The following is a 25,027-nucleotide window of genomic DNA, read 5'->3' as shown; positions in this document are numbered from 1 at the left end:
TTATTCAGTGGAGTTGTTTTTCTTATTGTTGTAAGAAGTCTAGTGTATATGGTAAATGTTTATGCAGTGGAGTTCTTTTTCTTATTGTTGTAAGAAGTCTAGTGTATATGGTAAATGTTTATTCAGTGGAGTTCTTTTTTCTTATTGTTGTAAGAAGTCTAGTGTATATGGTAAATGTTTATTCAGTAGAGTTCTTTTTCTTTGTTGTAAGAAGTCTAGTGTATATGGTAAGTGTTTATTCAGTGGAGTTCTTTTTCTTATTGTTGTAAGAAGTCTAATGTATATGGTAAATGTTTATTCAGTGGAGTTCTTTTTCTTATTGTTGTAAGAAGTCTAGTGTATATGGTAAATGTTTATTCAGTGGAGTTCTTTTTCTTATTGTTGTAAGAAGTCTAGTGTATATGGTAAATGTTTATTCAGTGGAGTTCTTTTTCTTATTGTTGTAAGACGTCTAGTGCATATGGTAAATGTTTATTCAGTGGAGTTCTTTTTCTTATTGTTGTAAGAAGTCTAGTGTATATGGTAAATGTTTATTCAGTGGAGTTCTTTTCTTATTGTTGTAAGAAGTCCAGTGTATATGGTAAATGTTTATTCAGTGGAGTTCTTTTTCTTATTGTTGTAAGAAGTCCAGTGTATATGGTAAATGTTTATTCAGTGGAGTTGTTTTTCTTATTGTTGTAAGAAGTCTAGTGTATATGGTAAATGTTTATTCAGTGGAGTTCTTTTTTCTTATTGTTGTAAGAAGTCTAGTGTATATGGTAAATGTTTATTCAGTGGAGTTTTTTTCTTATTGTTGTAAGAAGTCTAGTGTATATGGTAAATGTTTATTCAGTGGAGTTTTTTTTCTTATTGTTGTAAGAAGTCTAGTGTATATGGTAAATGTTTATTCAGTGGAGTTCTTTTTCTTATTGTTGTAAGAAGTCTAGTGTATATGGTAAATGTTTATTCAGTGGAGTTCTTTTCTTATTGTTGTAAGAAGTCTAGTGTATATGGTAAATGTTTATTCAGTGGAGTTCTTTTTCTTATTGTTGTAAGAAGTCTAGTGTATATGGTAAATGTTTATTCAGTGGAGTTCTTTTCTTATTGTTGTAAGAAGTCCAGTGTATATGGTAAATGTTTATTCAGTGGAGTTCTTTTTCTTATTGTTGTAAGAAGTCTAGTGTATATGGTAAATGTTTATTCAGTGGAGTTCTTTTTCTTATTGTTGTAAGAAGTCTAGTGTATATGGTAAATGTTTATTCAGTGGAGTTCTTTTTCTTATTGTTGTAAGAAGTCTAGTGTATATGGTAAATGTTTATTCAGTGGAGTTCTTTTTCTTATTGTTGTAAGAAGTCTAGTGTATATGGTAAATGTTTATTCAGTAGAGTTCTTTTTCTTATTGTTGTAAGAAGTCTAGTGTATATGGTAAATGTTTATTCAGTGGAGTTCTTTATTTTATTGTTGTAAGAAGTCTAGTGTATATGGTAAATGTTTATTCAGTGGAGTTCTTTTTCTTATTGTTGTAAGAAGTCTAGTGTATATGGTAAATGTTTATTCAGTGGAGTTCTTTTTCTTATTGTTGTAAGAAGTCTAGTGTATATGGTAAATGTTTATTCAGTGGAGTTCTTTTTCTTAAAATACTATACATGTGGTGAACCAACTGACTCCCGAATTTGCAAGGAAAGTAAACACATACAATAACAAGACAACATATTTTGTACTAGGTAGGATAATACAAACATATCTGACTCGTCCTAACAGCAGGACAAGACCTACTTGGGTAGTGTGAATCTGATATGGAAGAACAGTCCATCAGATTCTTATAACAACATGTTAATTTGTATCGTCCTTAAGTACCGAAAAAGAACCAGGTTGTGCATTCATTATTGGTACATTTTTAGGGAAATGTGAAACATATATAAAACAAATATTGATAAGGGATTGAAGTATGGATTATTCAGACCTCATGTTTTGTTTTGATATTACAAACAAACAAAGAATATAAATGGTGAGTTATTCAGTAGATATATACCATTTATACGAACCAAAACTGGGAACCTAAGTGAAAGATATTACGTGTAACTTTGCTAAAGTTAATTGTAGAATCATCTGTGGAGTATGTTTAGACGTAATAACTTCATTTTGTGTTCTCATTTTTAAATGCTATTTTTGAATAAGTTCTTTCTGGTTTGAAAAAATGGGGTCAAGTAGTTGGAGTGAAATGTAACTTGTAATCTAAAATTAACCAATTTAGTTCACTGTTTGTAATTCATAATTAATCATTTATAGGTCACCAGTAAATGGTCAGGGTTCATAGTTCTCTAAAGACTGGGAATGAATGAGGTCATGCATTAGCTGTATTACTGGATGTCTCTACATGTAGCGTTTGTACACTAAGGCCAGTGGCTGTGTATATAACTTTGCTTCAGATAGTGAAAGAAAAGTTTTGGAGTTTCACTTTTGAATACTGTGACACTTTTAATGTTCCTATAACAGTAGTATCTAGGTGCAAATAATAAAGGAAATAATTATGTTCCACACACCTAAGTTAACAACACAATCAACAACAAACAAAAAATAATAAAGTCCAAGAAACAATAGACTACAACACCTTACACTGCTGCATTCCATACATTTCCAATGTCGGCAAAAAAATAAACACATAGAAAACTTAAAACACAACATTCCAGTAAACACCAAATGTATTCAGAAACCAGATACAAAAACTAAAGTACACATTATGTAAAAATTACACTGACAAACAACACCAACATTATTTATAAAAAAACAACAACTGACATAGTTTCTATATTGGATAAACAAGCAGAAAAATGGAAACCAGATTCAAAGTAGATAAAAACACCTTGACACATTTTTGAACACTACAAATAAACACAGCATAACCATAAGTCACCCAGATACTAAGTAATGAAACATTTATAAACAAATGCAAAATGAGAGATGTCCCATTTATACAGCAACTTAGACCAATATAAAGGAACACCTTTATACCTATACTAGTTCTTGTCCTGTACTTTATTTTAAAGTTTTAATACATATACTAGCCATCTTGAGAATACATTTTCTAGACGGTATCTACCCATCATCTTGATGTGACGTAACTTTCTGTACATGTAAAGATTCTGACAAAAACACTCAAACTTTTAGGTACCAAAGATTGTGGATAGCAACTTCCAGCTGTTCTCTGACCTATAGTTTTATACTACAGTACACTTAAGGAACTTTGAGGTGTTCTCTGAGCTATGGTTTTATACCACAGTACACATAAGGAACTTCCAGCTGTTCTCTGAGCTATGGTTTTATATTACAGTACACATAAGGAACTTCCAGCTGTTCTCTGAGCTATGGTTTTTATACTACAGTACACATAAGGAACTTCCAGCTGTTGTCTGAGCTATGGTTTTTATACCACAGTACACATAAGGAACTTCCAGCTGTTCTCTGAGCTATGGTTTTATACCACAGTACACATAAGGAACTTCCAGCTGTTCTCTGAGCTATGGTTTTTATACCACAGTACACATAAGGAACTTCCAGCTGTTCTCTGAGCTATGGTTTTATACCACAGTACACATAAGGAACTTCCAGCTGTTCTCTGAGCTATGGTTTTTATACTACAGTACACATAAGGAACTTCCAGCTGTTCTCTGACCTATGGTTTTTATACTACAGTACACATAAGGAACTTCCAGCCATTCTCTGAGCTATGGTTTTTATACTACAGTACACATAAGGAACTTCCAGCTGTTCTCTGACCTATGGTTTTTATACTACAGTACACATAAGGAACTTCCAGCCATTCTCTGAGCTAGAGTTTTTATACTACAGTACACATAAGGAACTTCCAGCTGTTCTCTGAGCTATGGTTTTTATACTACAGTACACATAAGGAACTTCCAGCTGTTCTCTGACCTATGGTTTTTATACCACAGTACACATAAGGAACTTCCAGCCATTCTCTGAGCTAGAGTTTTTATACTACAGTACACATAAGGAACTTTCAGCTGTTCTCTGAGCTATGGTTTTTATACTACAGTACACATAAGGAACTACCAACTGTTCTCTGAGCTATAGTTTTATACTACAGTACACATAAGGAACTTCCAGCTGTTCTCTGACCTATGGTTTTATACTGCAGTACACATAAGGAACCTCCAGGTGTGTTCTCTGAGCTGTGTGTGTGTTTGTGTTTATACATATATATGCATATAGTAGATTATGAGGCTCTTTATAAACCACACACTACATTAAAATTATATGGTGAAAACAGTTATACAGCCAACACAATTTGCTAGGTTATCAAATATATTATAAGCTGCCTTGTACAATGCACAGTGATGCATTTTGTAATACTGCCCAGGTTGTATTACAATACTCACAGCTGATTTTGTTGTAAGCTGAATAATAATATTAAAGAAGAAGAAATGGGCAATCCTTATTATGAATCACTATTATCATAAAGTATTGATAATCACTTAGTGTGGTTTCTTTTATTAATAAACTACTTGCTATTGAATATATACACTTGAATCATCCTAAAGGAAGTAAGGAATTATCTTTTTAACATTCACATCCTAATGATGTCTGTTTTGTATAATAATATAGGTGGGAGGTAAATATGTTATCAACCCCTTAGCAATATTACAAAGTCTAAGTGTTTATATGGGTTAACATGATAATATTTATCACTTCCAACAGAAAGCCACAAACGTCTACCAACAGGTACATCACGTCTCCAGAGCCAAGCGAGGACAGATAGTTGGACAGAGAGGAGGTTTTCGAGGATGCACCATTTGGTTTACTGGTAAGACAGTGTTCTCTCTTGAGATGTATACAAGTTAATTATTTTAACATTTGGATGATACATTTACACTAGGTCTCATCTTTTTAGTGTATGCGCGATGGACTAGGTATAGTTTTAGTGCACATGGAATTCTTACACTGGTTGGTTCACATCTTTCTAATGGATACATTATAACTGTTTGTATTAACATAATGTGCATTTTTATATGGATTGTTTGGCTGAGCTGACTAGCCTAAACTTGACTGTTTAAAATACAGTTTCTTTTGTAACTTATTTATTATTAGTATTTTGTATCTTTTTTCTTTTCTCCAAACTTTCAGCGGTGTGCTCATAGATGTATGGTGTGCCCAAACCAAAATGTCACCTTATAAGCGTGGTTTTATTAGCAGCAGTTTTTCTCATCACAAAAGCATTAAAAAGTGCTATAATAACCATATATTTGTTGTCCATTTTAATATAAGCATCCAATTCATACTTTTTGAGTTCATCTGTGTAACTACTTTTGTACAGATGGTGTTCCTTTTGTACATTGGACATGTTTTTAAGCTGTGCACACTTCAATCATTCTCCACTTTTGTATTTAAATCGATCTTAGTCAAATTTTGTTTTACTATTTTTCTATTACTTTATTGAGATATACTCTTGGACTTATTTTGTGAATGTTTTGTGTTAAATTGAAATGTCTTTGGTGTTTGTTAACTGTTTGTCTTTCAACACTTCACTCTTTCATTTGATTTAAATTGGGTTACTTTTTTCTTTTAGCAATGGGCTGTTTGAAGTTTTGACTTGATGAATCTGTCATTTTTGAAACATAGGAATATAATTCTCACTGGCAAGAAACACAAAAACATATCTTTGAATGTGTATGTCACTGTTCATGGAACAGCAGGTGCAGTACCCCTTGTTGCATAAGTTATAGTATAATGGTTTGATAATCTTCATTTCCTAGGTTACTGTTTATCAAAACACAGGAAAATAACTCACTGTTTTGGGTTACTGCATCTTGAAACACAGCCATATAAAATTCTTACCCTGCTAATAGAAACAGTAAAATAACCCCTTCTGTATAGAATGTTATTTCCATAATAACCTTCACTGTTCTGGTTACTGTTCTTTGATGTATCTTGGTGCAAATGGTACTAGAATTTATTTGACTGCATTTGAAGTTTCCTTCTGGGCAAATACCAGTCTTCTCTGTGTTCCTGTCCACTGTATGTATTTGGACCTAAACCATAATGTTTTATGTTCATGTCCACTTTATGTATATATTGGCCATGATGTTAATCCTCCCAGTTTTCAATTTATATTTCATACCTCATGAAGAAAGTCTTGGAAGACTTTCAGGCCTTCATATACTTTGAGTTTAAAATAGAAAGATCTTGAAATTCTTATCTTGTAACTTAAATCAAGAAACTAAAGCAAAAAACACCCCCAAAGTAAACAGCATTATCTATGACATTTGTGATATATGCTGTTTTGTAAACACCTCAAGGAAGACCCTGGCTAAGGGGTTACAGGCATTTGAACATTTATTTACCTGTTTTCTAAACTTGTTTGATAAAATATACATTTTCATGAGTTATTCAGGAAGTTTTTTACACCATTATCATCCAATGTTTATGAGAATGAGGTGTGGAATTTCTAATAAAAACCCACTCTAGTTCAGTGTATGTAATATTCTCTGTTAGTGGGAGTTTTTAAAACATTTGTTTTCTGTTTTGGCCTTTGTATATTATTATTTTGAAGTACTAATACTTGATTTAAAAAGTTCTAACTTTTTAAATTGATGTTGTTGTTTTTTCATCTGGTATTAGTTTTTGTGAAATATTTGGTTGAATCTCTGAAGTATGAAAGAAGCTGGACAAGTGTTGGAATCTACTAATTGATCACTTGAGACTTGAGTAGTTCAAGTGACTGGAAATAGTATTTACAAGAAGTTGGTTATTTTTGTGCGTTTCAACATTGAATAACTTTGAGTGAATGATATATAATTATATATATAATTATAAATCATAATGGCCGTGCTTCATTTACTTGGAAAGTTGGAATTATCTAAAACAGTAATAATTAGAAACATAAATTTCAGTTACTTGGTTATTTTCATGAAATTAATCACTTATCTTACAGGATGCTAATTAATGGAAGAAGTTAGAAACATTAATTTCAGTTACTTGGTTATTTTCATGAAATTAATCACTTATTTTACAGGATGCTAATTAAAGTAAGAAGTTAGAAACATTAATTTCAGTTACTTGGTTATTTTCATGAAAATAATCACTTATCTTACAGGATGCTAATTAATGTAAGAAGCTAGAAACATTAATTTCAGTTACTTGGTTATTTTTATGAAAATAATCACTTATCTTACAGGATGCTAATTAATGGAAGCAGTGCTGATAGATAATCAGTTTTTAATTATCCAGTTCTAAATACAAGTTAATTAAAACTTAATTTAGAGTAACTGTATTATAAACATTCATTCACTTGTCTCATTCTGTTCATTTCAGCTAGTGAAAATAAAATTTCACTGAAATTGTGTCATATACTATTGTACTTTTAATTAGAATTCCAAGTTAAATGTTTTACTTTTTAAATCTTTCAATAGCTTCTTTTGTGAGATTGCTTTGACATTGTAGTTCTTGTTGTTATTTTCTTTTGTGTAACAAGTTTCTGAAGAGAAAAGAGCAAACTATATGTATACATTGTATTATTTAAGAGTTTACAATTTTCCTTGAGAACTCCATCTGTTTATTTAATAGAAACTTCCAATCTTAGGCACTTTATTTCTATTGGAACTTATTGTTAAATAATTTTCAAGCAGAAGTAGAATTTTATAATCATATTTATTGCAAAAACTAAAACTCTTGCTGAACATGTCACTTTATCTGGTGTGAGGAAAGTTTTAAAGAAAATGATTCTGCATATACTGAGACCACCACTGCTTTCTGTAGGAACTACTTCAGGAAACACTGGTCTATTTAATGTGTACATCATTGAGTTTTTTAAAATATATATAATGTTCTCTCTGCTCTTTTGTTTTGGTTTCCTATCATTGTTTTCATATTAGAAATCTTAGGGTGTTTATGGCTAAATATATCATGAAAAATAATGCAATTCAATCTTTATAAGTAAGATAATTTGAACAGTATAAAACAAACTGTTTTGGTATAAGGAAATTTGTGGTATTATTTTAAGCTCATATAATCTGTATTTGTTACAGTTATATGAAAGATGTGTTGATATAATTACTATCCATATTAAAATTTTGTCCTTTCAAACATTTTTTTATATCACAATTTTATTTTCTCCATATCCATTTTTCCCAGCTTGCACTGTTATTCACAGTGGAGAACTAATAATAGCTTGTAGAAGAAGTAGCAATAAGTTTTTCACATATAAATTGTTAAATAGTGCTATAAATGTGATATAACAAACACCTTTCTTTTTATGTGGATATGTAGTAAAGATTTTCATGAAACATTCTGTAACATTTGACCATAGAAATATTTCTACAGCTTTACCTTTCTTATATTGTAATTTGCTTTAGGACAGCATGTGGGTTTTAAGTTATCTCTGCTGCTCTGGTAAAATAATTTGCAAAGTATTACATCTTTATAATTAGGCTTAACTATTTTCTTTCTTACTGACATGTGTTACCAGATTATGATATAATTGTTTGAAGAAATGGATCAGCTTCCGTACATGGTTTTCTTTGTTTCTGTTTTATGATTTTTTTGTTTGTCAAAATAAAGGAAGTCTGTTAATATAAGTTGATTAAACTAATTTGTTTGTAATATTTTTTCTTTGTAATATTTGTGACATTTAATAATAGCATGGTACTTTAGTGTCTGTCATATGAAATGAAGGTTCTCTCGGTAAATAGGACTGTCTGGTGCTGGTAAAACTACCATTTCTTTTGGTCTGGAAGACTACCTCTGTGCATTTGGTATTCCTTCCTATGCTCTTGATGGAGACAACATTCGTCAGGGATTGAACAAGAATCTAGGTTTCAGTGCTGAAGATCGTGAAGAGAACATTAGAAGAGTGGCTGAAGTGGCGAAACTGTTCGCTGATAGTGGAGTGGTATGCATCACAAGTTTTATAAGCCCATTTGCAAAGGTGAGTAATTTTATGAGCTACACTTGTTCAAGAACTGCACAAAGTGTATATAACAGGCCTTGCATCAAAGAGTTTTTGATGGGTTGTTATTTTAAAGTATTTAAAGTTTTACAAGTGTTTTGTTGGTATTGAGTAGTGTTTACTGTGAAGAATGTTGTAACTAACCAGTTTTGTTTTGAGTTGTGTTTATTATGAAGAATGTTGTAATTAACCAGCTTTGTTTTGCATTGCATTCAGTTGTGTTATTATGAAGAATGTTGTAACTAACCAGCTTTGTTTTGATTTGTATTCAGTTGTGCTATTGTGAAGAATGTTGTAACTAACCAGCTTTGTTTTGATTTGTATTCAGTTGTGTTATTATGAAGAATGTTGTAACTAACCAGCTTTGTTTTGATTTGTATTCAGTTGTGTTATTATGAAGAATGTTGTAACTAGTCAGTTTTGTTTTGAGGTGTATTTATTATGAAGAATGTTGTAATTAACCAGCTTTGTTTTGAGTTGCATTCAGTTGTGTTATTGTGAAGAATGTTGTAACTAACCAGTTTTGTTTTGAGGTGTATTTATTATGAAGAATGTTGTAATTAACCAGCTTTTTTTTGAGTTGCATTCAGTTGTGTTATTGTGAAGAATGTTGTAACTAACCAGTTTTGTTTTGATTTGTATTCAGTTGTGTTATTGTGAAGAATGTTGCAACTAACCAGCTTTGTTTTGAATTGTGTTTATTATGAAGAATGTTGTAATTAACCAGCTTTGTTTTGATTGCATTCAGTTGTGTTATTATGATGAATGTTGTAATTAACCAGCTATGTTTTGAGTTGCATTCAGTTGTGTTATTATGGAGAATGTTGTAATTAACCAGCTTTGTTTTAAGTTTGTTTCTTTTGTTCATGCTATTTCTCAATTTTATTGAGTTTAATATGAAAACATTCAATACCTTTTAGTAGTTTCATATTTAATTGGTATACTGGTTAGGGTCATTCACGTCTGATCTATGGATTGTGAATTCATATACCATCACCAAACATGTTCACCCATTCCACTGCAAAGGGATTATAATCTTACTATCAATCCCATGTTACATTTTCGGTTAACAAGACACAAGGGGGATTCCAATGATTAGATGCTAATGTAACTGTTAGCAAGTCACACTTATTTTATAATCTATTCTTATGTATTTCTCATATTTATTTCCATTGGAAATATTAAAACTTGATAGCTTATTTAAAGTAAACTTGTCTCCTGAAATACACCAAATATACTTAGCATTTAAAAGGAAAAAAAACTTTCAAAAGTGTCTTTGACACTTATTGAGATTTTCAGTTTAAAAATTTAGTAGGTATATAACTAGTATTGCTAAAAAGGTAAAGATATTTAGGTGTAAAAGATTCCATTACATATGTACTGTATATATATTTACTTAAACTGAAAACCAAAACTTCTACTTCAGTCCATTTGATTGGCATCTATAAAACTATCAGCTGCATCTTAACATTAGAACACAATAATATATCAACACAATTTTTAATTGTGTTTGTGGTGTTTAATGTTATGCTGTCTTGAAAGGTCGAGAAGTGTAAAAGTTTCACTTTTCTTTTATTATCTCATACTTCATTTATGTATCTTTTTAACTTACTATTGTAGTGACCTTAGGTTCAAGTGATTTAATAAATTATTTGTTTTGTCATACCCAATTTTTTACAGGATAGAGAACAAGCTAGAACCATCCACCAGGAATCAGGTCTTCCATTCTTTGAGTGCTTTGTTGATACACCTATAGAAGTATGTGAAGAGAGAGATGTGAAAGGACTTTATAAAAAAGCCAGAGCAGGAGAAATAAAAGGTTTGTACTATCACAAATTATTACACTGTGTTGTCTTCTCATGTCACTGACAGTTTCACCAGACAGACCAGGTACAGCTTTATGAAAACTGTGAATAACTTCTTAAATGTTTAGTTTTGTGACCAATTTCATGTGAAAGTTGGTTTTATCCCATGAAATATATTTCAATTTTGAAACCAGATGGCTATAATTAGTGCAATCACTTTAACCTTAAGAAATACTTTAAATTAAAATGTACATGATTCTGATTTCAAAAGAAAACACTTGGAGAATCCAAAGAATGAAAAACACTGTAAAAACACCATTTTATTTATGTAGTTCTAAACTTATTTCACAGAGTCCTCCTTCATAAAGTAACATTTCTCAGCAACAAGTTATACTTTTGTAGAGAAACCCCAAAATTTAAGTATATTGGTAGGTTAAACAGTGGTCCTACTCATTGATATGGAAGTTTTGTTACTAAAGTAATGATAAGATGTAGCTAAAACACTGGTCTTACTCATCAGTGTGGAAGTTTTATTAATAAAGTAATAAGATGTAGCTAAAACACTGGTCTTACTTATCAGTGTGGAAGTTTTATTAATAAAGTAATAAGATGTAGCTAAAACACTGGTCTTACTCATCAGTGTAGAAGTTTTATTGATAAAGTAATAAGATGTAGCTAAAACACTGGTCTTACTTATCAGTGTGGAAGTTTTGTCACTAAAGTAATAAGATGTAGCTAAAACACTGGTCTTACTCATCAGTGTGGAAGTTTTGTTACTAAAGTAATTAGATGTAGCTAAAACACTGGTCTTACTCATCAGTGTGGAAGTTTTATTAATAAAGTAATAAGATGTAGCTAAAACACTGGTCTTACTCATCAGTGTGAAAGTTTTATTAATAAAGTAATAAGATGTAGCTAAAACACTGGTCTTCCTCATCAGTGTGGAAGTTTTGTTGATAAAGTAATGAGAAGATGTAGCTAAAACACTGGTCTTACTCATCAGTGTGGAAGTTTTATTAATAAAGTAATGAGAAGATATAGCTATAACACTGGTCTTACTCATCAGTGTGGAAGTTTTATTTTTAAAGTAATGGGAAGATATAGCTAAAACATTGGTCTTACTTGTCAGTGTGGAAGTTTTATTAATAAAGTAATGAGAAGATATAGCTAAAACACTGGTGTTGCTCATCAGTGTGGAAGTTTTGTTACTAAAGTAATAAGATGAAGCTAAAACACTGGTCTTACTTATCAGTGTGGAAGTTTTATTAATAAAGTAATGAGAAGATGTAGCTAAAACACTGGTCTTACTCATCAGTGTGGAAGTTTTATTAATAAAGTAATGAGAAGATGTAGCTAAAACACTGGTCTTACTTATCAGTGTGGAAGTTTTATTAATAAAGTAATGAGAAGATATAGCTAAAACACTGGTCTTACTTATCAGTGTGGAAGTTTTGTTAATAAAGTAATGAGAAGATGTAGCTAAAACACTGGTCTTACTTATCAGTGTGGAAGTTTTGTTAATAAAGTAATGAGAAGATGTAGCTAAAACACTGGTCTTACTCATCAGTGTGGAAGTTTTATTAATAAAGTAATGAGAAGATATAGCTAAAACACTGGTCTTACTCATCAGCGTGGAAGTTTTATTAATAAAGTAATGAGAAGATGTAGCTAAAACACTGCTCTTACTTATCAGTGTGGAAGTTTTATTAATAAAGTAATGAGAAGATATAGCTAAAACACTGGTGTTACTCATCAGTGTGGAAGTTTTGTTACTAAAGTAATAAGATGAAGCTAAAACACTGGTCTTACTTATCAGTGTGGAAGTTTTGTTAATAAAGTAATGAGAAGATGTAGCTAAAACACTGGTCTTACTTATCAGTGTGGAAGTTTTGTTAATAAAGTAATGAGAAGATGTAGCTAAAACACTGGTCTTACTCATCAGTGTGGAAGTTTTATTAATAAAGTAATGAGAAGATATAGCTAAAACACTGGTCTTACTCATCAGCGTGGAAGTTTTATTAATAAAGTAATGAGAAGATGTAGCTAAAACACTGGTCTTACTTATCAGTGTGGAAGTTTTATTAATAAAGTAATGAGAAGATATAGCTAAAACACTGGTGTTACTCATCAGTGTGGAAGTTTTATTAATAAAGTAATGGGAAGATATAGCTAAAACATTGGTCTTACTTGTCAGTGTGGAAGTTTTATTAATAAAGTAATGAGAAGATATAGCTAAAACACTGGTGTTGCTCATCAGTGTGGAAGTTTTGTTACTAAAGTAATAAGATGAAGCTAAAACACTGGTCTTACTTATCAGTGTGGAAGTTTTATTAATAAAGTAATAAAATGTAGCTAAAACACTGGTCTTACTTATCAATGTGGAAGTTTTATTAATAAAGTAATGAGAAGATGTAGCTAAAACACTGGTCTTACTCATCAGTGTGGAAGTTTTATTAATAAAGTAATGAGAAGATGTAGCTAAAACACTGGTCTTACTTATCAGTGTGGAAGTTTTATTAATAAAGTAATGAGAAGATATAGCTAAAACACTGGTCTTACTTATCAGTGTGGAAGTTTTGTTAATAAAGTAATGAGAAGATGTAGCTAAAACACTGGTCTTACTTATCAGTGTGGAAGTTTTGTTAATAAAGTAATGAGAAGATGTAGCTAAAACACTGGTCTTACTCATCAGTGTGGAAGTTTTATTAATAAAGTAATGAGAAGATATAGCTAAAACACTGGTCTTACTCATCAGCGTGGAAGTTTTATTAATAAAGTAATGAGAAGATGTAGCTAAAACACTGGTCTTACTTATCATTGTGGAAGTTTTATTAATAAAGTAATGAGAAGATATAGCTAAAACACTGGTGTTACTCATCAGTGTGGAAGTTTTGTTACTAAAGTAATAAGATGAAGCTAAAACACTGGTCTTACTTATCAGTGTGGAAGATTTATTAATAAAGTAATGAGAAGATATAGCTAAAACACTGGTCTTACTCATCAGTGTGGAAGTTTTGTTACTAAAGTAATGATATGTAGCTAAAACACTGGTTTTACTCATCAGTGTGTAAGTGATATTTAACGTAATTCTCCCACGTGTAGGTTATATTTATCTTAATTCTCCCACATGTTGGTGATATTTCAGTTAATTCTCCCACATGTTGGTGATATTTAACTTAATTCTCCCACGTGTTGGTGATATTTAACTTAATTCTCCCACGTGTTGGTGATATTTAACTTAATTCTCCCACGTGTAGGTGATATTTAACGTAATTCTCCCACGTGTAGGTTATAATTAACGTAATTCTCCCTCGTGTAGGTTATAATTAACGTAATTCTCTCAAGTGTAGGTGATATTTAACTTAATTCTCCCACGTGTTGGTGATATTTAACTTAATTCTCCCACGTGTTGGTGATATTTAACTTAATTCTCCCACGTGTTGGTGATATTTAACTTAATTCTCCCAAGTGTTGGTGATATTTAACCTAATTTTCCCACGTGGCGGTGATATTTATCTTAATTCTCCCAAGTCTAGGTGATATTTAACGTAATTCTCCCAAGTCTAGGTGATATTTAACGTAATTCTCCCAAGTCTAGGTGATATTTAACGTAATTCTCCCACGTCTGGGTGATATTTAACGTAATTCTCCCACGTCTAGGTGATATTTGTTTAGTGAATTACTCTTGTATCTGTTTACCCAGGGAGGTTTGCCTTTTAGGTATATCACTTTAACCAATATAACCATCTAGTGTTTTAAAATTCATGAATTGGTATTATTTTCCTTCTCCGGAAGTTAAAGAAGTGAGAAACTAAAGAAAACAGACATTTCAAAGATTCTCTACTCACTTAGTCCAACAGAATAGAGAATGAAAAATAATAAAATAAACAGAGTTCCCTTTAGAGTCAACATGCACACAGTTTGTTGACTTTCCAAAGATAAAAGAACATATACATTCAGACTTCTGTTGTTTTATAGAAGCACATTTGTCTCTTTTGACAACTTCAAAAACAAACATTATTTCAGTAACTACAACCATATCATCCCAACTCTGAATACCTTTCACATATAATTTTATATTATTTTCTGTTATGTAATAAAAGATATAACAAAGATATTAAATCATGTATCAAGATATAACATTTTCAAGGAGAGGGCACTTGGTTTTGTTCATCCCATATACAACCTAGTACTGTGGTATTAAAATTTATAGGATGAATTTTTGAAGGTATAGAAGAGAATATATGAATAAAACTTTTGTATGTACATGTTTGAAGTGTTTCCAGTTACACTTTGTTTGAATGTGTAGGTTTTACTGGGATTGACTCGGCATATGAAAAGCCTAGCCACCCTGATTTGGTCATCAAAGCTGGACAGCTGAGTGTTCAGGATTCAGTGCAATGTGTTGTTGGGTTGTTAAAAGACAAGGTAAGACCTGAATGTGTAGGATTCAGTGCAGTGTGTTGTAGAGTTGTTAAAAGACAAGTTAAGACCTGAGGGTATAGCATTTATTGCAGTGTGCTGTTGGGTTGTTAAAAGACAAGGTAAGACCTGAATGTGTAGGATTCAGTGCAATGTGTTGTTGGGTTGTTAAAAGACAAGGTAAGACCTGAATGTGTAGGATTCAGTGCAATGTGTTGTTGGGTTGTTAAAAGACAAGGTAAGACCTGAATGTGTAGGATTCAGTGCAGTGTGTTGTTGAGTTGTTAAAAGACAAGGTAAGACCTGAATGTGTTGGATTCAGTGCAGTGTGTTGTTGAGTTGTTAAAAGACAAGGTAAGACCTGAAGGTATAGCATTTATTGCAGTGTGCTGTTGGGTTGTTAAAAGACAAGGTAAGACTAATGGTAAACAACAACCAGTTATGCACATAAATCATATGGCAAGCAGGCAACTAACAATGCGTTAATATGTGTCATTTAATAAAATGATAATGAATAACAATTGTGCATGTATTACAATGAAAATGAATGATATAGTAACATATATTAAGTATTATAACCACAGACATATTGGTTCAAACATCCACATCCCAACACAGTGAAATCCTCTTGAATTCAAAGACAATTGGGGATGTACCTATTGAGGTTACCCCTCATGCTACCTTGAATTCATCACGAGGAGTTATTGTTGAGAGGGATTTGAAGAACATTCCCAAGTCAGAGATTCTCGTTGGTTTCTCCACTCAAGGAGTTTCTGCAGTGAGGAGCATCTCCACTTGCAAAGATGGAGTTACACTGCTGACAAATATCCTCATTTTGACATTTACATTACCACGTGCACCTGCCACCATCAAGGTAGGTTATCTAAATTGCAGGGTACGGCTGTACATTCCAAACCCTCTCCAATGTTTCCAATGTCAGAGGTTCAACCACTCAAAGACGTTATGTCGTGGTCCCCTGACATGTGCTTGTTGTGGTGGCAAGGACCACGATGCCTTTGAGTGTGATACAGACCCACATTGTGTCAACTGCAATGGTTCTCACCCTTCTTAATTTTGTTCTTACCCAAAATGGTTGGAGGGAAAAGAGGTGCAGCATTTGAAACCAACTCATAACATTAGTTATCCTGAGGCTCGGAAATTGCTGTCCACCACTTAATCTTGAATATATACTGTTGCACTTCGTTCCACAACTACAGTGGGAGTGCAGACAGATCTATCTGTGCCTCCAAGAGAATCGTTTTCAAAACATATGAAAAACCTTTTGCCCTCCATGGTTAAAAAAGTTGATGAATCAACTTCTACACCCATCTCTGTTCCTCCCATACATTCCAACAAACCCCATGATCCACCTCCTTTGGTTTCAAATACAGGCATTTCTTCGGATACATCTTTTTCTCCCACCCCAAGATGCAAAGCAATCATTCGTTCACATCCTCAGTCACTGGAATCTCCTTCCAACAACAAAGACCTGCCCAATCAACCCAGGGCAGGATCCATGGAGGTCGATAAACCTCATCTGAATAAGGACAGTAAGGAAAAAAGACATGGTCATAAACAGAAGGGTTCTCCAGCCACTTTGCCTACCCGTCATTAAAAATGGCCACCTTGATACAATGGAACTGTTGAGGTTTACGAGTGACATCAAAACACTGATTGCTTTCTACCATCCTGTATGTCTTTCCTTACAAGAAAATTTCTGAAACCTGCCAATACAGTCACCTTTCGGCAGTTTTCTCTGTACAGAAATTACAGGCTGTTTGATGGACGAGTACATGGAGGGGAGGCACTGTTTGTTGATCAGCATTTGCCCACCCTGTCTCTGTCACTCAACAAACCCTTGAAGGCCGTAGCCATCCGTGTTTCCTTGGGTCATACCATCACTGTTTGTTCTCTCTACCTGTCCCCTGGAGAGACATATGATCAGTCAGACCTTGATGCTCTTGTTGAACAGTTGCTGTTTCCCTTTCTAATCCTGGGGGACTTTAATGGACATCATCCTCTCTGGGGAAGTGCTGTTATTGATAGGAGGGGTTGCTCTGTAGAGCATATGCTCTCTGATCACAATCTTTATCTTTTCAATACTGGTTCTTCCACTTATTTTCACACACCTAGTCAGTCCTTTTCAGCTATTGATCTCTCGGTTTGCTCCCCTTCATTATTCTCTCATTTTTCATGGAAGGTTGACAATAATCCACTAGGCAGTGATCATTTTCCTATACTTTTGAGAGACTGGTTGTGGTTAATACCACCCAACCCGCGTGCCCCAGTGGAAAGCTGGATCAGGCAGACTGGTCCACTTTTACTGCTCTTGCAAAACTTGATCCTGCCATTGTGAGTCAGTCATCAATAGACGACTGTGTGGCAGCGGTAACTGACTGTATTATACAAGCAGCTGCTTAGTGTATTCCTAAAACATTGACACATTTTTCATGATATCCTCATCCGTGGTGGAATCCTGCCTGCCACATGGCATGTAAAGCTCATAAACAGACCTGGGATACTTTCCGTAGATATCCCACACTTTCGAACTGCATCGCTTTCCAACGGGCCCGTGCACGTGCTAGGTGGGTAAGACGTCAAAGCCAGAAGGAATCTTGGATTAAGTTCACAACTGGCATATCTTCTGCCACCATTTCCAAGGTCATATGGGACAGGAATCGAAAGGTCAGTGAGCACTACAATTCTGTCCCCTCTCAATCTTACTCTCTGATGGCCAAGAGGTAGTTGATGTCTGGAGCATCACTGATACTCCAGGTGAAAGCTTTTGCCGGGTATCTAGCACTTCTGATTGTTCCTCCACTTTCTTGACCATCAAGACTCGGGCAGAGCATTTACCTCTTTCCTTTCAAACTGTCTCTTTGACTATAATTGTCCCTTTACACTGGTGGAACTGAAAATGGCCCTTCATCAGTCTGGCAGTACATCGGTTGGACCTGATGATGTACACTGTGACATGCTGTGCTATCTCTCTCCTGCTTCTCTTGCTATTTTTCTGATTGTTTTTAACTGGATCTGGCAGGAGAATATTTTTCCTAATACCTGGTGCCAGGCTGTTATCTTACCTTTCTCTAACCCTGGGAAAGATCCAAAGATTCCTTCAAACTACCATCCAATTGCTTTGATGAGCTGTCTCTGTAAGATCTTAGAGAGGATGGTTAATGCTAGTCTTGTTTGGTTCCTCGAATCAAACAACCTACTCTAGCCCACTAAGTGTGGGTTCCGACGACAGTGCTCCACCATGGACCACTAGATTTGGCTTGAAACATCAATCAGAGAAGCCTTTCTCAAATGACAACATCTTGTATCAATATTCTTTTGACATTGAGAAGGCTTATGACACAACATGGAGGTATGGCATTTTGCAAGACCTCCATATATATGGGTTGCGTGGGCATTTACCCATGTTTATTAAAATTTTTTAATGAACAGGAGATTCCAAGTTCATGTGGGTTTGACACTTTCCCGTTCTTTTGTACAGGAACTTGGAGTCCCTCAAGGCTGTGTTTTGAGTGTCACACTTTTCAGTATAAAGATAAATGCCATCACTGAACAACTCCCTCTCACTGTTGTGAATGGGCTGTTTGTCGACGACTTTCACATCTCATGTCAGTCGTCGAACATGAGATATATTGAGTGGCAACTACAAACTGCCCTCAATCATGTAGTGCCGTGGACCACGGCAAATGGCTTTGATTTCTCTCTCTCTCTAATACCATTTGCATGCACTTTTGCTGCCAACAGGGTACTCACCCTGATTCTGAACTCTGTATCGGTGAAGTTTCACTGCCAGTGTCCCTGAGACCAAGTTCTTGGGGCTTATTTTTAACCATAAGCTGACCTTTATACCACACTTAAAGCAGCTATGGGTCAAATGCACAAGAGCACTGAACATCCTCCATGTCCTCTCTACCACCAGTTGGGGAGTGGATCGATGTTCTATGTTAAAGATATATCGTTCTCTTATTCAATCAAAACTCGACTATGGATCAATGGTCTATGGCTCTGCCAGACCCTTGGCCTTAAAGATACTGGACCAAATTCATCATCAAGGACTTCGACTCTGCACTGGGGCTTTCCACACTTCCCCTGTTCAAAGCTTATACATATAATTTCATGAACCTTTTCTGCACCTTTGCCGTTTGCAACTATCTTTACTATATTCATCGAAACTTCATTCCTTACCAAACCATCCCACCTGGGGATGTGTTTTCCTTCCTCAGTGGGTCATACTTTTTCAGAACAGATGATCTGCCATTGCTCCTTTTGGCCTTTGCATCCAGGTGCAATTGGATGAATTGGGTCTGTCCTTGGATAACATTGCAGAATCCACTGGTCAGCCCATCCCACCATGGCTTATTACATTCCCCAAATGTGAACTTTCTTTAAGTCATCTGAGAAAGGCAGACACTCCCGATTGGAAGTACCGTCTTTTATTTACTGAACATCTTTTGAACAATCTTTCCATTCCAATTTATACGGATGGTTTCAAATCAGGTAATTCTGTGGGCTCTGCCATGGTTTGTTGGGGTTAGGTGGTTGAATGCAGAATTCCCTCTACAGCTTCTGTGTTCACTGCTGAACTGTATGCCATATCTCTTGCCCTGGATCATATTGAAGCTAAGCAGTACTCCAACTTCACTATTTATACTGACCCGCTTAGTTCTCTACTGGCCCTGGAATCTCTTCATGTTGGTTCACACCCTGTTCTCACTGATATTCAAAACTGACTGGCCCATTTTTCATTAACATCTACTTCTATCCAGTTTTTCTAGATGCCGGGCCACGTTGGTATTCGTGGGAATGAGCTTGCAAGCACGGCAGCTAAATCTATCTACTCTGGCACTATCACCACTGTGCTTATTCCGTACATGGATTATGGTCCTGTATTCAAGGCTCGGCTCCGTGCCAGCTGGCAGTCCACTTGGAGTGAGCAACGTGACAACAAGCTTTTTTCAAATGAAACCCTATACTGGGCTTTGGCCATCTAGCTTCCGTGAGGATTGGAAGGAGGAAGTTGTTCTAACTAGACTATGCATTGGTCACAGTTTTTTAACTTATCGTTTTCTTTTATCTGGAACTGTTGCACCAGTGTGTAGTTTGTGTAACACTCAAATCACTGTAAGCCACATTTTACTTTCTTGCCATCGTTACGATTCTCAACGACGGCACTATTTTAAACATGTTTTTCCCAGGGTTTGTTCATAATGTTAGACAGTGTTATTGGTGATGGTGACACTGTCCACCTTGATAGAGTTTTTAGTTTTTTAATGGCCATTAATCTTTTTAATCTCATTTAAGTGTTTGATATTTATTCATTACACCTTTTTAATTGTGGTTCCCTTTTCAGAGTCTCAATCTCTTTAGTTCAATTTGACATTGTAAAATGGCCAGAACATTAAATAATTCACACCAGGACTGGAAAGGCCAACATCAGATGACTAACGCTGCTGTCCTGGCGAGTTGTTTTTTACAATTTTGCTGCATGTCTTTTAACAGTTTTATTACTTTACCTTTTGGTACTGGCCATATTGACAAATAACCCAGAACCAGGACTGGAAAGACCAAGTTCAGGTGACTGATGGTGGTTCCTGTACTTACCTGTTAGTCTTCCTGGCGGGTAATGATCATTACCATTTTGCTAGAGTAAGTCCTTTTCAACTTCTCTTACTCTGCTTTCTCTCTTAACATTGTAGACTAGGTATCAACATTGGTTTTATGCTTTTTCTGTTTTTCAGTGATGTTTTACCTTGATTTCCTTTTATGTATTTTACTACATTTAATTTATTTTTACCTTTTTACTGGACGTTTGGCGCAGGTAGCCTAGCTGCTTTGTGCCATAAAACACTAAATCAACCAACCAGTCTATTGGGTTGAGTTTTAGCCTGTGGAATTTTCTTGTCTCTTTCATTACACTTGTTAGTGCACATTTACGCATTTCACATACTATGATGATAAATTTTAACACTTTTAGGCTTTTTACTGTCTTGTCATTTCTTTCTTGTGTGATTATGGTGTAAAATTCCTGTAAAGAAAGGTGTCCAGTCCTGATGACATTGAGTGGACTCTCTTTCAGCTTTCTTTTGTATTTTCCTGTTCTGACTTTTAATTTGAAATGTATAACTATTGTACAGAAAATGCCAGTTGCTAATTCTGAAGATCTAATAGATATGAATATAGCTGTTCTCTGCTCAACACTTATCTCTAAGTATTCCATGTTGGCTATGTTTGTGATATACTGAAGTAAAATTACATGTTAATATTTGTGATTCTCAATTATTTGTGTTTTTATATTATTTTATTCTTGCAAGCCACCAGAAATAATTGGAGTTTGTAACAGTTGTTTTTATCATGCTTTAGGGTATCATTCCAGAGTCAGCAGTTGATAGTGTAAAGGAGCTATTTGTTTCTAAGAATCGAGAAAATTCGGCAAAGGACGAAGCTGAATCGCTTCCATTTATCAACATTACTGATGTGGACTTGCAGTGGGTTCAGGTTTTGTCCGAAGGTTGGGCTACACCCATGAAAGGATTCATGAGGGAAAGAGAGTACCTACAGTGCATGCACTTTGGCTGTCTTCTAGATGGTGGGTGAGAATACTTGCATGTCTTTGGTTTTATTTACTGACTACACATTTCTTTGCATTTCTTCAAGAGTTAAATATTCACTGTGTAGCTTTGTGCTTAATAACAAACAGATAGAAAAAAATTAGGTAAGTAATACTCTTCAAAATGCTTAAAACCAACTGATAACTGACTTTTGTTTAGTGTTAAGACTGAACTTGAATGTATAATAGGGATTAGTTTCAGTAAGAAGTATATATTTATCTAATTATTTGTTAATTTTCAACTCAATAATTTCTTAAATAAACATTGGTGAAACTCTTCTGCATTGAGTTTATAGTCTTAATAGTCTTTGTGACTAAGACTTAGTCTTAGAGAATAACTGGCCTGAGAAGTTATAATAAGTTGTCAGTTAAGTTTTTTTTTTAAAAAAACAATTGCAAAAGTGCAATTGACAAGAGGTAGCAAGAAGAAAACAGGGAATTAACCTAGTGATCCTGATTAGTAGATGAATTGTTGACAGAGTTGGTATACTGATTATTTTCTTTGTTCTGAAAAGTTTCTTTAGCTACACATTAATTATGCTTAGAACCTCTAGCAAAACTAGCTGGTTTCACTTGTTGCAAGTTAATGAATATTATGGTTCAAATTTTGCCAGAAAAGCAAGATATATTATGGATGTATACTGTTTATAACTGTTGACATGTAACCCTAAGTGTATAACTGTTGACATGTAACCCTAAGTGAGTTGTTAAAGTAGAAGATGGGTTAAGATGGTAACTTTAATTTGGATGTGGTTTGTTTACCAGTTAAAACCAATGTCAAGAGGAAACACAAGCCCTGTTTTATTGTAAATATCAGTTCTAGTTAAACAAAGATTGAAAGTAGACATTTTCTAGACACTAAGAAAATGAAATTCTTGTGGTTGGAGAATATTTTACCTTTAAGAACGTATAAAATGGCTCATATGTAACTGATAAAAGAAGTTTAAAATAATTGCTGTATTTATCTGTTCTAATTTAATTATTTTGGTGGGGGATCAGGAAGTCCATGAGAAAGTTGTGTATTATTTTGGATAGTGGTGTAAGAGAACCTGGTTATTAGTGTGAAGCAGTGATATGAATTGTACTTGAAGCCTATGCAGAAAAATGTCATTGATGTGAGGTAAGATGGCCCTACAGGTGACAGGTCATTTTAAATGAACACATACCTGGTGATAGGTTATTTTAAATTAACACTAGCCTGGTGACAGGTCATTTTAAATTAACACTAGCCTGGTGACTAGTTATTTTAAATGAACACACACATGGTGACATGTTATTTTAATAGTCTTCAGGAAAGAAATGAAAGACAATATAAAATTATTCTTTAGACAGGACTATATATAGTATACAGTTATTTGATTATTTTTTGCATCTTTGGTTCTTAAGTTGCTAAGATTGAGGAATTGCATCATCCACATGTACCCACAACATCATCTTATCAAATATTAAGATCTTTAAGCACAAAATTTATGTTAATATTTTGAGTGAATTTAATTTTTCTATGATTCTAAAAATTATAATAACAAACATTTTCATTAGATTTAATTTGTTTTATAATTCCCTCTTTATATTTAGTTTGTCCAACAAATTTGTACACTTGTGTGTCACTACTCAGTTCATTTAATATCTTCATTTCCATGTGCTAATTAATTTATTATTGTTTCCTTGATAAAACTTAATGATTGTTAAGCCACAGAAAAGGACCAACTCGCACATTTATATATAACCTCAAGTAACCTTACTTATCACCTCTTGTAACTAAGTAAGGACAGAATACATATTTTCAATAATATTTTAAACCTTCTTTTTATTGTTATAATTCTATAACTATTTGTTTTCTTGTTTCAGTACAAGCTGATTAAGCGTTGAAGAAATGCGCATATCAAAGAGAAATAGTTTTAAAATCCTAAACGTTGAAGAAATGTCTTATGCATATCAAAGAGAAATTTATATACTGAAATACATCAAACAATGTAATATATACACAATAAAATCTAAAATTCATATTATATATCATATTTCTTCAGTTTTTCCTTTCTAAAATGTGAAGGAATCCATATGAAAGGAAAAGATGTAATTGAAATCAAAATATATATATATACACAATAAAATCTAAAATTCATATTTTAAAAACTTCTTAAGGTTTTTATCTGTCAGTTACCTGTATTCATTTTCATGTTTCTTTTTAAGTGAACTTGGACGAAAATTTGAGATGACTTGTTAATTAATGTACAAGGTATAAATCAACATACATTTGAATGAAAGTGAAGGGTGCAGTGGGTGCTTTAAGTTTTGTAATGTGACCATAGTTACTGAACTATTCTAAAACCTTACTAACCTGCTGCTCTTGAAAATAGGTCCAGACTTTGATGGAATCTGAAGAGTTAGTCTGAACTAAGATAAACTTTGGAAATTAAAATAAATTGGGGTACGTTTTGGACATTTACAGGATATATTCTACCTTTCTGGGCAGCATTCATGCTCTCTTAACAACAACAACAAAAAATCCCCTTTCCATATTGGCACAGCAGTATGTTTCTAAACTTATACTGCAAGAAACTAGGTTTTGATACATGTGGTGAGCAGAGAAGAGAAAGCTTATTCTGTATCTTTAAAATAAGGTAGAAATAAATGGTAAAGGTCAGAAGTAGAAATGTCTTATTTTTTAATGTCTTGTATAAAGGTGAATGTTTACTGATTATATATTATTAATCTTAATTATTACTTATCTATTAATTCCATTGGTTCTTTATCTAAGTTAAAGGCACCAACTAAACAGTCAGGAAATCTCTGTGTTCTGTAAAGATGTTTCATTTATAATTGCATGGGTAGTTTGTGTAAATAATGGTTACTTGAGCATGCAAACACATTTTTTAAAAACAGATGGTGTGACAAACCAGTCGATTCCCATTGTACTGCCAGTTTCTACAGAAGACAAGGAAAATCTGATAGACTCTTCGGCCATTGCTCTGAGACATCAGGGCAAGTGCTACGCTATCCTTCGGCATCCTGAATTTTATGAGCATAGGAAAGAAGAGCGATGCTGTAGACAATTTGGTACAAATGACCTTGGTCATCCTTATGTAAAGGTCAGTAACTGTGGCATACATCCAGTAATATTATATGTTCTAACATGTTTCTACAATGTGAGATATTTATGGGCAGTGTGGACATTAAACCTCTTTGGAAAACATTCCAATCGAGTTCAAAAGTGAAAAGAACCTAAACTTC

The 25,027-nt window shown here is 33.7% G+C and overlaps 1 pseudogene across 1 annotated transcript in view; it reads left to right on the top strand.

Annotated features, from left to right (window-relative positions):
• Positions 1-25,027, top strand: part of LOC143256208 (bifunctional 3'-phosphoadenosine 5'-phosphosulfate synthase-like) — a 39,900-nt pseudogene that overhangs the window by 6,445 nt on the left and 8,428 nt on the right. The window contains exons 2-7 of the transcript XR_013031212.1: positions 4,699-4,804; positions 8,688-8,923; positions 10,625-10,763; positions 15,059-15,177; positions 21,550-21,775; positions 24,680-24,885. The product of XR_013031212.1 is annotated as a bifunctional 3'-phosphoadenosine 5'-phosphosulfate synthase-like (transcript). The remainder of the gene's footprint in view (positions 1-4,698; positions 4,805-8,687; positions 8,924-10,624; positions 10,764-15,058; positions 15,178-21,549; positions 21,776-24,679; positions 24,886-25,027) is intronic.

The sequence above is a fragment of the Tachypleus tridentatus genome, chromosome 7 (assembly GCF_004210375.1).
Source record: "Tachypleus tridentatus isolate NWPU-2018 chromosome 7, ASM421037v1, whole genome shotgun sequence".
Taxonomy (NCBI): Eukaryota; Metazoa; Arthropoda; class Merostomata; order Xiphosura; family Limulidae; genus Tachypleus; species Tachypleus tridentatus.
Note: the sequence above shows the minus strand (reverse complement) of the source record. Positions and strands in the feature narration are given on the sequence as shown.